This window comes from Taudactylus pleione, unplaced genomic scaffold (assembly GCF_031769625.1).
Source record: "Taudactylus pleione unplaced genomic scaffold, aTauple2 ptg000375l, whole genome shotgun sequence".
Taxonomy (NCBI): Eukaryota; Metazoa; Chordata; class Amphibia; order Anura; family Myobatrachidae; genus Taudactylus; species Taudactylus pleione.
The window spans coordinates 2,341,640-2,354,140 of NW_028284776.1; positions in this window are offsets into that span (position 1 = coordinate 2,341,640).

A 12,501-nucleotide genomic window follows, 5' to 3' on the forward strand; every position below is an offset into this window, starting at 1 on the left:
TTACCTTGCTATGTCTGCTGGCTTTAAGCTCTAATGTCAGTTATGAGTTATACCTAACATCTCCTTTATTTCGGGCGCTCCAAAGGTCCAGAAGAAGCAGCAGCAGTCACAGCTACCTAAGGATCAGAAGTAGTTTTATCCTTATCTTCTACAGTCACCACAAGTTCGCAGGAGTTTAAGACTATGGGCCTGATTCAGAGCCGTTCGCTATTTGCGGTCGTTCGCTCAAAAACAAGGGGTGGCTATTCAAATGATCCGTTCGCAAATTGCAGTCTGTTCACACCTCTAAGTCTGAACGAGCGAGCAAAACATACGCTCGTTTATTTGATAAAAACGCCACCTGGCCGCACGCACCATACGTCATGTCCGCTATTAGATTAATCGAGTACATCGTACAGCGTATGAACTGCTCGCTATTCTTGTGGTTGGTGTTTTCAACCGCTATTTTGCGAGCAGTTCTGAGTTAAAAAAAACCAAGTGACGTGGTCAATGACGCTGATGTATTAATTATGCACTCCCTTAAAACGCCCGTTTTGACCTTTAAGCACGCCTGCGTTCGGATCTCCACTCCCCGTTTTCAAGCACCTTCCCCTGTTACCACCCACATACGCCTCATTCTGTCACTCAAAAAAGCAGGCACTCGCTATATAGCGTACAAACGATTTTCGGCCACACTGACTGGTTCGCGCATGCGTACTAAAAACCGTACGCATGCGCAGATGTGCGAACATCGCTCGGAACGAGCGTACTGCCGCTAGCGAGCGGCTCTGAATGAGGGCCTATGTTCCAGTTTCAAAGCAATATAGGAGATCGTTCTTCCTCCATTCCCAGTTGCTTTTCTGATTACCTTATACTACCGTTTGCTGGTTTCTAGTAAACGTATTGTTTCTGCATCAACATAGTCTCAGGTCTCCTTTGTTCTTAGGTTACAGGAATTAGGGTGATTTCACCCTTCCCAACTTCTCTCTGGTTCTAGTCGGGATCGCAATCTGTAAGCTTCCGTAAAATCTAACAGGGGGTGTGTGGCTCAGCCCTTTATACTGAGCGCGCGCACGTGCCCAGCATGCGTGTGCATGACCGGCGATTCGCGGGTCTCCTGAGCCCCACTCTGCCCCCCGGCTGTGTAGAAGGTAAGTTTTCTTTCACTTTACTTTCTCCGCGATCGTCGGGAGGCTTGCACCTAACCCACCAGCTGTTGCTATGTGGCAATCCTATTCCCTAGAACAAAAAGTTTGCAGGTCATAGATTCCTGCAAACTAGTGTTTCTCAGCTCCTAAATGGACCTCTTTATATACTTCAGAAAAGTATGAACCATATCATAAATAATGGAGTACACAGAAAAATAATTTAAATGTAGCCCATAGAACTTCTAAATGATGTGGGTATGCCTGCATACAGATGTGTCCTCATATACTATTACTGCAGTCATGCCAGACAGCCCTTCTCTGAACACCAGGGACCTGATTCAGACCTGCTCTCTAAGGCGTGATCGCTCGATGTGAGTGATTTTTGCCCATCTGCGCATGCGTATAATTCGCAGTGCGCGTGCGCAAGCCATTCGTTGCAATCTAATTTGCTGCTTTGAGTGATAGTGCCGTTTGTGGGTGGTAACGGGAAGGTGCATGTGAACGGGGGAGTGGTGTTGCGAATGCAGGTGTGTCTGCCCGCCAAATCACAATTTAAAGGGCGTGCATAATTAGCAAAGTAGCGTCATTATACACGTCACCTGCATGTATTTCAGCCCGCACTGACGGCAGTGCTTGAGGCAGGGAAAAGCAACCCCAAGGGCTGCGATCAGCTCCGATGGCTCACGATGGTCCCGATTAATCATACATTTTCCGGAGATGACGTGTGTTGCGAGTGGCAAGGGGGCGTCTTCAGACATGTGCGAGTACACTTTGCCGTAGCTCACTAACACACAGTGGGCGTCCTTACACGACGCAGCGTGAGCGCTTAATTTGAATATCTGGCCCCTTTTTGCCAGCGAGCAATTGCATCTTGCAAGCGGGTCTGAATCAGGTCCCAGGTCCTATACGTCTGCACGGCTTGCACTGAGTGTCTTTTTTGGCATTTTTATGCCCAAAAATGCATCTTAGTCATAATTGGATGCAAAATACAGCTTCAAGAGACTGCATTGGTTAATTTGATATGTGACACTTGTATATCTGTGTGTGACAGAGTCTGAATTTGTATATGAAGTGCTACGATGCAGTGGCTGCAGCTCTTCTTCACGCCAAGTTCTGTTGCTCTTTGTATACAGACTCAGGGCCTGATTGAGACCCGCTCACGAGCGCTGAGCGCTCGCAAGCGGGTCGATGGTGCCCTAGTGCGCATGCGCACGACGGAGGGAGCTCCGTCATGCGCATGTGCGAGACCCGAATAGCGACGGCCAAGCCGTCACTATGGGTCTCGCTACAAAGGGGGCGTGCTGTCGATGGTGGGTGACAGCATGCCCCCTTTGGTGGGCGTGCCGGGGGCGTTCCTGCCCAGACGGAGGCGTTCCCATGGGAACGCCTACCATCTGGGGCCGGCCCCACTGACATCACAAGTGATGTCAGTGGGGGTGCTTTTGGCTCTGACAGAGCCAAAAGCACTCCTGGGCTTGCGGCAGCGAGACCCTACCGCAGGGTCTTGTCGCAAGCCCGATGGTCGCGATGGTCTTGACCATCGCGACCATCTTTTTATCCGCTCGCATAAGCTGTGGGTGGTCACCCACAGCTATGCGAGCGGCCAGGAGGCCGCTCCAATCTTAGGTAGGAGGGCCCTGATTCAGAGCGAGCGCTCTTGTCAGAGCGTCCGGCTCTGAATCAGGCCCTCAGTTACATACAGATATCCAAGTTTCGCACATCAAATTAATCAGTGCAGTCTTGTGAAGTTGTTTGTCACATCTGATTGCGACTGAAATGCTCGATGCAAGCTGAGTCCTGGTGGTTCACTTGCGGCAGGCTTCTCTTGCCGTATGGCTTATTGAGGCTAGGGGGTAAATTTACTAAGATTCAAGTTTGGTCGAGATGACAATCTCGGGTGAGTTTAGGCATGTTATTCATCTCACAAATTTACTAAAGACAAACTCGGGTGAGTTTGGGAGATATTTCTCTCCTTTTACTCGTAAAACATGGGTGAGATCGCAAACTCGAGTCAACTCACCATCGGACAAACTTGAAAGTACTGTTCATGAAAAAGATGCAACTTGCAAATTTACGAAGAATTAAGATTCCAATCTCAGCTAAGATTGGAGCAAAGAGAAATTGAAGTTTCAAATACTCCACCTCCTAAGCTGCGACAGATCAGTGTGATTTGTGTATGTTTCTGTATGTGTACCTAATGTAAAGTTTTTTGGGTTTTTTTAATGATGTAGTGTTCACCCCCAAAAGCATAACCAGCCCCGGACTTGTCAGCCAGTCCTGGTTCCTAAATTACGGGGAACAAAACGAGTAATGTTCCCCCGTGGTTTAGGTACCAGCACCTGGCTACAGGGCCAGTGCTGGTTTTAAATATAGGGGGAAAAAATTGCGTAGGGGGTCTCCCTATATTTAAAACCAGCACGGGACCCAAACCGACCGGGGTGTAATGCCACAGCCAGGTAACCCTATCACCGGGGCTCCATGGCCAAAACATTCACACCCTAAGCCAGTCAGCCCAAGCCAGTGATGTCAGGGGAGGTGGGGACCCCCCTAAGAAGGTACCCCCCCCTCTTCTGAAACCCCAGGCTTGGGATGAAGCCTGGGGCTCTTCCCCGCACCCTGGGCTTGGGTACGGGGGTAATAATGTGTTAAATAGTTATAAACTATTGTATTTTACAGTGGAACTACAGGTGCCAGCATGTCTGCCCTTTGGCACTTGTGGAACTACAAGTGCCAGCAGGCGGCCGGCCTCTGTACCCACACTGTAAAATAAATATTTTAAAAAGGCAGAAAACAGATACCATAAATAGTACAGCTTTATTACATACCTACATACCTCACTCACACATACCTACCTGGGTCAGCTGGTCGGTCCACTTCTCCCATGTAGAATCCAATGGGTGTACCTGAATAAAAAAAGTGATACTCGTGTGGTGCCCCAGCCCTGTACAGTGGCCATGGTGCCCTTTGATGTCCCCTCCTGGACCCTGTGTTGGCTGGGTGGGGGGCTGACAAATGTAATGAAAAGAGCACATTTATTTTATTTTAAAAAGCTTAGACTGATTTATGTAGCGGTGGAGCTGGACTACATTGATGACAGTGGCACAGCAGCAGCAGAGTCAGCACGGGACCCAGCAGGAAGTGGCTCATGTTACCTGAGAGCCATTGAGGGTTGGCAGTTGGTGGCCATCTTAGGAGAGAAGGAGCTGCTGTACCGCTGACCAAAAGGTGCTGTGTTCCCGGAGTCCCGGCTGGCAGAGGAGCAGACTGGTGAGCGCTGGCATCACGGCCAGATCAGGAACATCTCCCTTCAGCTGTGTGTGTGCAGGTGGTGGAGTTGGCGTGGTGACGCAGCTCCTCCCCTAGAGACGAGCAGTAGACAGCACCCAGAGAAGAAGGCTTTCCTCTGCCATCTACAGGGAACCGACAACCTTCATCTCTTTGGAGAGTGAAAGATAGAGGAATCACAGGTGCAGTAGTCAAAGACCTCAGGACTAAGGCCCTCATTCAGAGCCGCTCGTAAGCGGCCGCTCGTTCGTTATGAGCGATGTTCGTTCATCTGCGCATGCGTTCGAATTGTATTACGCAAGCGCGAACCAGTCAGTGCGGCCGAAAATCGTTTGTTCGCTAAATAGCGAATGCCTGCTATTTTGAGTGACAGGAGGAGGCGTATGTGGGTGGTAACAGGGGAAGGTGCTTGAAAACGGGGAGTGGAATTCAGAACGCAGGCGTGCTTAAAGGTCAAAACGGGTGTTTTAAGGGTGTGCATAATTAATACAGCAGCGTCATTGACCACGTCACTTGGTTGTTTTATAGTCAGAACTGTTCGCAAGATAGTGGTAGGAAGAAACAACCACAAGAATAGCGAGCAGTTCATACGCTGTTCGATGTACTCGATTAATCCAATAAATAGCGGACATGACGTATGATGCGAGTGGCCAGGGGGCGTATTTTTCAAAATTACGACCGCAAGTTTTGTTCGCTCGTTCAGACATAGAGGCGTGAACAGACCGCAAAGAGCGAACGGTTCATTTGAATAGATGATGATAAAGATGGTAGAATTACTTATGTAACTATGTCTGGTACATTGAAAACAATCATAGGGTGTACACTATTTATTGACATGGAACATATAAGTATAAAACACAATACATATGACACATAAAAACTTCAGCTTGGTAACTCTGATGTAAATAACTATGTCACCAAGAAATCACAGATGCATGACATATATAATACATATAAGTCCAATCCCGGTGTTTATAATATAAGGTGGCTGCTTTACCAGAATTAAGCAGGTCATGGGCATAGGTGTAAAAAATTGCGGAGAGGTAGTCCGGGTCCCTCAAATCCACAGGTCCATTGATTCTCCACAATCCTGGTGCTGCAGTGGTTCTAACTCCCTTCTTCCAACGCGTTTCGGTACTCCGTGTACCTTTATCAAGGTCTTCAGGCTGCTGCGGGTGACACAGAGACGGTCTGGAACTCAACTTACATTCTCCTCCCTATTAACCTTCCCACAGCCACATGCTGCAGCAGCACAGAGCGGAGGATATTCCTGCACTCCCGGTTTTTTATGGGTAGATTGATCAGCCAGTTGTCTGAAGACCTTGATAAAGGTACACGGAGTACCGAAACGTGTTGGCAGGAGGGAGTTAGAACCACTTCAGCACCAGGATTGTGGAGAATCAATGGACCTGTGGATTTGAGGGACCCGGACTACCTCTCCGCAATTTTTTACACCTATGCCCATGACCTGCATAATTCTGGTAAAGCAGCCACCTTATATTATAAACACCGGGATTGGACTTATATGTATTATATATGTCATGCATCTGTGATTTCTTGGTGACATAGTTATTTACATCAGAGTTACCAAGCTGAAGTTTTTATGTGTCATATGTATTGTGTTTTATACTTATATGTTCCATGTCAATAAATAGTGTACACCCTATGATTGTTTTCAATGTACCAGACATAGTTACATAAGTATTTATACCATCTTTATCATCATCTATCATGAACTTTTTTGGTTAAAGAGGTAGCGCTTGTGTCAGTTTTTCAATCAATTTTTTAGTTCAAAGTTTATTAGTCCTTGGGGGGACTGAGATCTGACTGTTAGCTGCTCACTTTCAGGTGTAGCGCTGTATAAGAATTCCCATTTTTCTTGCTCCTGGTTCATTTGAATAGCCACCCCTTTTTTCTGAACGAACGACCGCAAATAGCGTCCGGCTCTGAATCAGACCCTATGTACAGAGAGAGGTCTGTACAGCATTATCTACCTCATCCCTGCACTAATTGAGATACTACTCAATTAAGATCAACAAAAACCAAATGAGTACATATGTATATACACCCAAGGGAGCTCTGAATTAATTGATAATACATTTAATACATATATAACATTGCATATGAATACATCAATAAAATTGAGCTAAAAGATACAATATAACCACTGATGACTGGCAAATATTAGTCGCTTGAAAAAGGTCATTCAAATGATCCTGTGGAAATCCACTAGTGGTATAGAAACTTCATTAGCAGAGCCAGTGTGTTAGTATGATTTGCATCAATATAGTCTCACCACTCTTAGGGAAATCCTGAGCAAAGGCAAAGTCCCCAGATTGTGGCAGGGCAATCTTCTGTGAATCACGTTCCCCGTCTGATAATCAGACTTGCCGCTTGCCAATGTGATGATGTCAGCAGCAGTGGGAGCAACACATCAGTGCCCAGATATGAGAAGTCACAGCTCTTGCATAAAAAATTGAGGTTTTGCATCCGTAACACCACAATGTTCAGACAGATCCACTTGTCAAGCAGCCAGTATTAAGTCCACAAACTTAATTTACCTTCTGCATCCCCGTGGTCGGCATGACAGTGCCAGAATTCTGACCGGTATCAGGATTCCGGCTCCGGTAATGTAAGCGTTGGATTCTGGACCACCGGGATGCCGAATGTATCCCTAAATGAAGCCTTCTATATTAAATAAAATGTGATCAGTACAAAAATGCAAACCAACACTCAGCTGCCTTGATGTCACTGGCTTGGAGTGATTCTTATATGGCATGTACCACCACAATGTTTGGTGAATAGGCTTGATGAAGTTATTGTTGGCAAATGACAACAAGTATTGTCATTGGCGGTAATTATTTGCTCTGTTAATGCCAGCGGTATCACTTAATGTTTAGGGTTCTCATTTAACCATAGAAGAATTACAGTACAACATTATACACCTCAATGTTCTAGCACATATACTGTATGTATATGTTGATCGTTTTGGAACAATTTTTCAGGAATATCAATTGGCAGATATCTATCTGTCTTAAGACAATAAATAAAATAATTGTGCATACTTGGCAGTAATCAGGACACAAATGATACCTGACTGTGTCTTATATCTTATATAATTTAGGATCAATATCAATCCTAAATTGTAAAGTAGCAACAAGATGAAGGTCATGTGACCCTTCTGAGAATCACTCGACAGCTCCCCACACATTCCTGTGATAGGAACACAAGCAAGGGTTTATTGGAGCAGACTCCCACTGTGAGCTCACAATGATAATCCTAGCTAAGCAGATGGAAGACACATTGGACATGCAACTGCACATGTAAACCCTCTCAATAGTCTGATAGGGCACAGGAACTCACTGGAGTTTTAATATTTTTGCTTAACACTTTGAATACCTCAGTGGGAACAATAACGTAAAACATAAAGCACCTTCGGCCCTGCTTGCTACCACATACAAATGATAGAATATGCATACTTGCGTACTCTTCCGGGATGACTGGGAGCCTCCTGAAAATTGCTCCTGCCCCCCCAGATTGTCAGCAAGTCTGAGTATACGGTGGCAGAAGTCTGGTAGTGATGGCTCAAGGTCTCCGCCACATAGATCCGCTGGTTTTTGATGAACCCATCACAGTCACATGGATGAAGTACAAGTAAGAATGGTACAAGTACTGCTGTGCTGGTCTGTCAGACAAGTCTAAAATACACTATTAAATATGGCTGGTGCTTAGGTGGAGGGCAAGGCAGATACATTTGTCTGTTTTAAAAGGAAAATAATGAGGATCTAGGCACACAAAGAAGTTTTGAGATATGCTTACCTGTTAAAAACATAATTATGAATGGACATATGAGCAGTACTGCAGTGGAAAACCCTGCTGAGTGTATACAGTCATATACCATGAGATTTAATTTACTGGCCATGAAGTGTGATATTGGCATACTCACAAATGTGCTTATCATGGACACAATTGTTAATGGTATGAGCAATGGTGCAACATCCACAAAAAGTTAACATTAGAGGCTGCTGTACACATATGTATGCCACATGAACAGTCTGATACAAATGTCCAGGAGTTTAAGTGGGAGGCAAATGTCTATGGTCTCCAACATCAACCACAGCAAATGGCACATTGTGAGAACTGTGGGGGTCACTTTTCCTATGAGCATCATAAATGTACTGTATTTAATAAGTGTTGTAATGCTTGTGGCAAACTTAATCACTTTGCAAAATGGTGCAAGTTTAAAAATAAGAACAAAATTAGTCAGCACTATAGTGTCACGGATGTGGTTGGCTGTGGACCCGGACTAAGGGTTCTGGCTATAATGATGTCTAAGAGGTCTGGGCAGAAGCTGGGAGAGGTGTTATGTAACTTTTCCTCATACAGTTGAGTGGCATAGAGAGGAGCGGTTATGACTGATACTGGACTCTAGAATACTGTGTGCCGGGATTGAACTGGAATACTGGACACCAGGATTGAACCGATATGCTGGACACTGGCATTGAACCTGAATGCTGGACACCGGGATTGAACCAGAATGCTAAACACCAGGGTTGAACCCGAATAGCTGGACACCGGCATTGAACTGGAATAGCTGGAGCCAGGAGCGCTGGTGATGGAAACTGCACTGGAAGTCACTGTGCTGAAGAATCTGAAGAAATACTCTATCAGCTTGCGGCAGGATACATACAATAAAGCACTGGCACCAGCAGACTGCCTGGAAGTTCCTTATATACCCCTGGGCCATTGGAGATTGGCTGAGGCGAGTCAGGTGACTGAGTCCAACATGGCTGCGCCCATACTGAGTTTTGGAGGGAACTCTGGTGTGCAGTCTGAGTACTAGCAAGCTTTGGAAGTGTAGAGACAATATAGCAGACCCTGAGAGCAAATGTATCTTCATAATCTATGCAGTTCAAGACCAGCACTACTATTTGGAGTGCAAACACTGTTCTAATCAGGAATCTTCAGACTTCACAGACAGAAAAACTGTGAGGTGAATAATCAGCCAGCATGCTGAGCAGACCCAGGCAAATCAGAATATCCTGACCCACAGGACTGGTGGCAGAGGTAAGTCACAAGACAAACTAATAGCATACAAGAGAAATTAATCTGGATCGTGACACATAGAGCCCATACCAGACACCACGCCTGTCACCAGCTTCTGCTGTGAAAGTGTAGACCATAGAGCTGAGAAAGTTGACGTATGCACCACTATCACAGACAAAGGGCCTGATTCAGAGGTGGACACAGTGTCTACCTTTGCGCAGTTGAGCGATTATTTGCTACTGCGCATGCGCTTAAAATCCCGGAAACCCCTTTCAGCACATGCGTACCACCAAGTGCAAGCGGAGACCGCTGCTGTGTACGGAATCTCTCTAATTTTATTTGGTGGAGGAAAGCCATGTGCGTTCCTGGGAGGCAGCTTGAAGTGATCACTAAAAAAGGGCGTGTTATGGGAATGTCATGGGCATGTCAGTGAATGCAACTGTATTCTCAGATGCAGAGCCGCAGCCACAGAGACCATGTTTAGATAATGTTCAGAAGGAGACACATCATGATGTGTTGATGGTGGAATATTTAAATACACCGTCGGACTTCCACTGTCAATGGATATTGAAAGTGAGCAACTCAGGGCTTGCAATCTCTGGCGCTCACAATTACAAAAGGGGAAGGCTGAGACTAGCACTTGCATATTATCGCAGCTGCAAATCCGAAAAAATCAGAGCCGTACATGCATTAGAGCCCACCTCCGAATCAGGCCCAAAGAGGCCAAAAATGTTTTCAAAATAAAAATTGACACCAAAGCTAAGTGTAACTTAATGTCCAAGGACCTCCTCCACCACACAAATCCAAATATACAGATTGATCTGCTCCCTCCATGGTGAATTTAATTGCTTACAGATGCCATGTGATCAAGACCGTGGGAGTGCTACACTTAACTGTACAAGTGATAGTGATGTGAAACTGTGCAAACCACTGCACACTGCTTCTGCTAGAATACAACATCTCATGCTCAAACTACAATCTTATCGCATTGATGTGCTGTACAGGTGCAATAAGGAACTGCATGTTGCTGATGCTATTTTCCGACTACACCTGTTGCACTCTGACACGCCTGATAATGATATGAAATGGTTGTAATGTAGTTTGATGTCCTATCCTCCAGTCGTCTAGAGGAACTCTGTGAGGCCACACTCCGTGAGGACCTGTGTCAGCGTCTTTCTCAAATCGTTCTGAATGGTTGGCCTGCCTCTTCCAGGGAATTGTCCCATGGTCTGAGATCTTTGTTTGCCTTGTGGGATGAACTTATGAACTTACCCTCTCTGATGGTGTTCTCTTGTAAGGTCAACTTTTTGTCATCCCTCACGGTCACCAGAATTTGTAAGCAGCCCAGGTCCATCAAAGGCACGCTGGGTGTGAAGTTACCAAGCTCAGGACTAAGGAAAAGCTCTTTTCTGGCCTTCCACGTCTGCCAACATTGAGGATGTTGTGGTTTTTTGTGCTCCTTCCAATGCACTGCAGACACATCACACCATGGAACCTCTCTCTTGCTCAACTGAAGGAGCACCTGGTAGTAGATTCGTACCCTGGCTGGTTCAAAATGGATTATCTATACAACATCACCAGCAGCACAGTAATTAACAAGCTAAAGAGACACTTCTCAGTGCATGGCATACCACAGAAGCTCCACATTGATAATGCTATACAGTTCATGAGTACAGAGTTTCAGACTTTCACCAAACAATGGGACATTACTCACACCACTAGTAGCCCCTGATACCCACAGTCAAACTTGTTAGCTGAGAGATCAGTTGCTAAACATGTGCTTGAGAAATGCTCCAGAGATGGTTCTGGTCTATTCATGGCACTTCTGAATCTGAGAAATACCTGAAGGGATAATCTTTTCTCACCAACATAGCAATCTTGCTCAAGGTGCACTAGCACTGCTGTTGGCCAAGCCGAAACTACAGCCAAAAGTTTAAGACAACATACAGAATGCATTAATGACCTCCAGAATGCGGCACAAGACCAGTTATGATTAGTCATAACAACAGAGGCGTCAAATACACCCAGGTCAAGCAGTGCACATCTAAACTCGTGTGGGATTTGTCAAATTGGGAACACTGCAGAATTCTTCAAACAGGCAACAGTTGTCATGGAAGTGGATAGTACCTTATAGGAGTGCAACAGGCGCCACTTGTTGGGGGTGTCCAAGTCATAATTTTATATGAAATGCAGGTGCACCTACTGTTGTGGATAGGTACTCACAGTGGCTCAGGATACCCCAGCATCCATGCCAGATAGTGATGCTTCACAAGAGACTTACCCATTTCATCTTTACCAGGTCTTGCATAATCTCCAGACCCAATTCCAGATTCAAAGACTATGCCACTTCTGGCTCCATATTTTCCAAGTGGTGTTTTGCATACACTGCCTCGCCATTTCTAATGCCAGCAGTCCTGTGCGTATCAGCGCATTTGTACGTACACACAGGCTAATGCATGCGCCATAGTGGTTTTCAAAATATTTTGTTCATGTGCAGTAGAAAATAATTGCTGAACCTTGCAAACATCGGCATTGTGTGCACCTCTAAATCAGGCCCTATGTCCCAACAAATCTACAAAAAGTATTAACGCTTATGACATTAAATTTGTGTTATAAGCTACTAGCTGGGATACCCGGCATTGCCCATGTTGAAGACTGGACCCTGAAGTACACCTGCAGCCTTTATTTGTTTATATTGTCCTCACCTATAACACCATTCCATTGATTCTGAAAAGGACCCCACTGTTTACTAACATGCATGCAAACAGTGGCGTATCTACCGTCGGTGCAAGGGGTGCGGCTACTATGGTGCCCAAGCTTCCTCTGTGGCCCGCTGCATCCCCTGCACCATCATGCACAGAAGGTGGGCTGGTCCAGTCAGAACCATCGAGGGGGCCCCAGGTGTCAGCAATGTTGATTTGGTTCTGGCCCGCACGCCAGCTGATTATAGCTGGCGCACTGGAAGATAGCCATGAAAAGACAGCACTGCCGGTCCTGAGGCAATCAGAGCTTGTGGACTGGCAGTCAATCAGCAGTGGCAGCT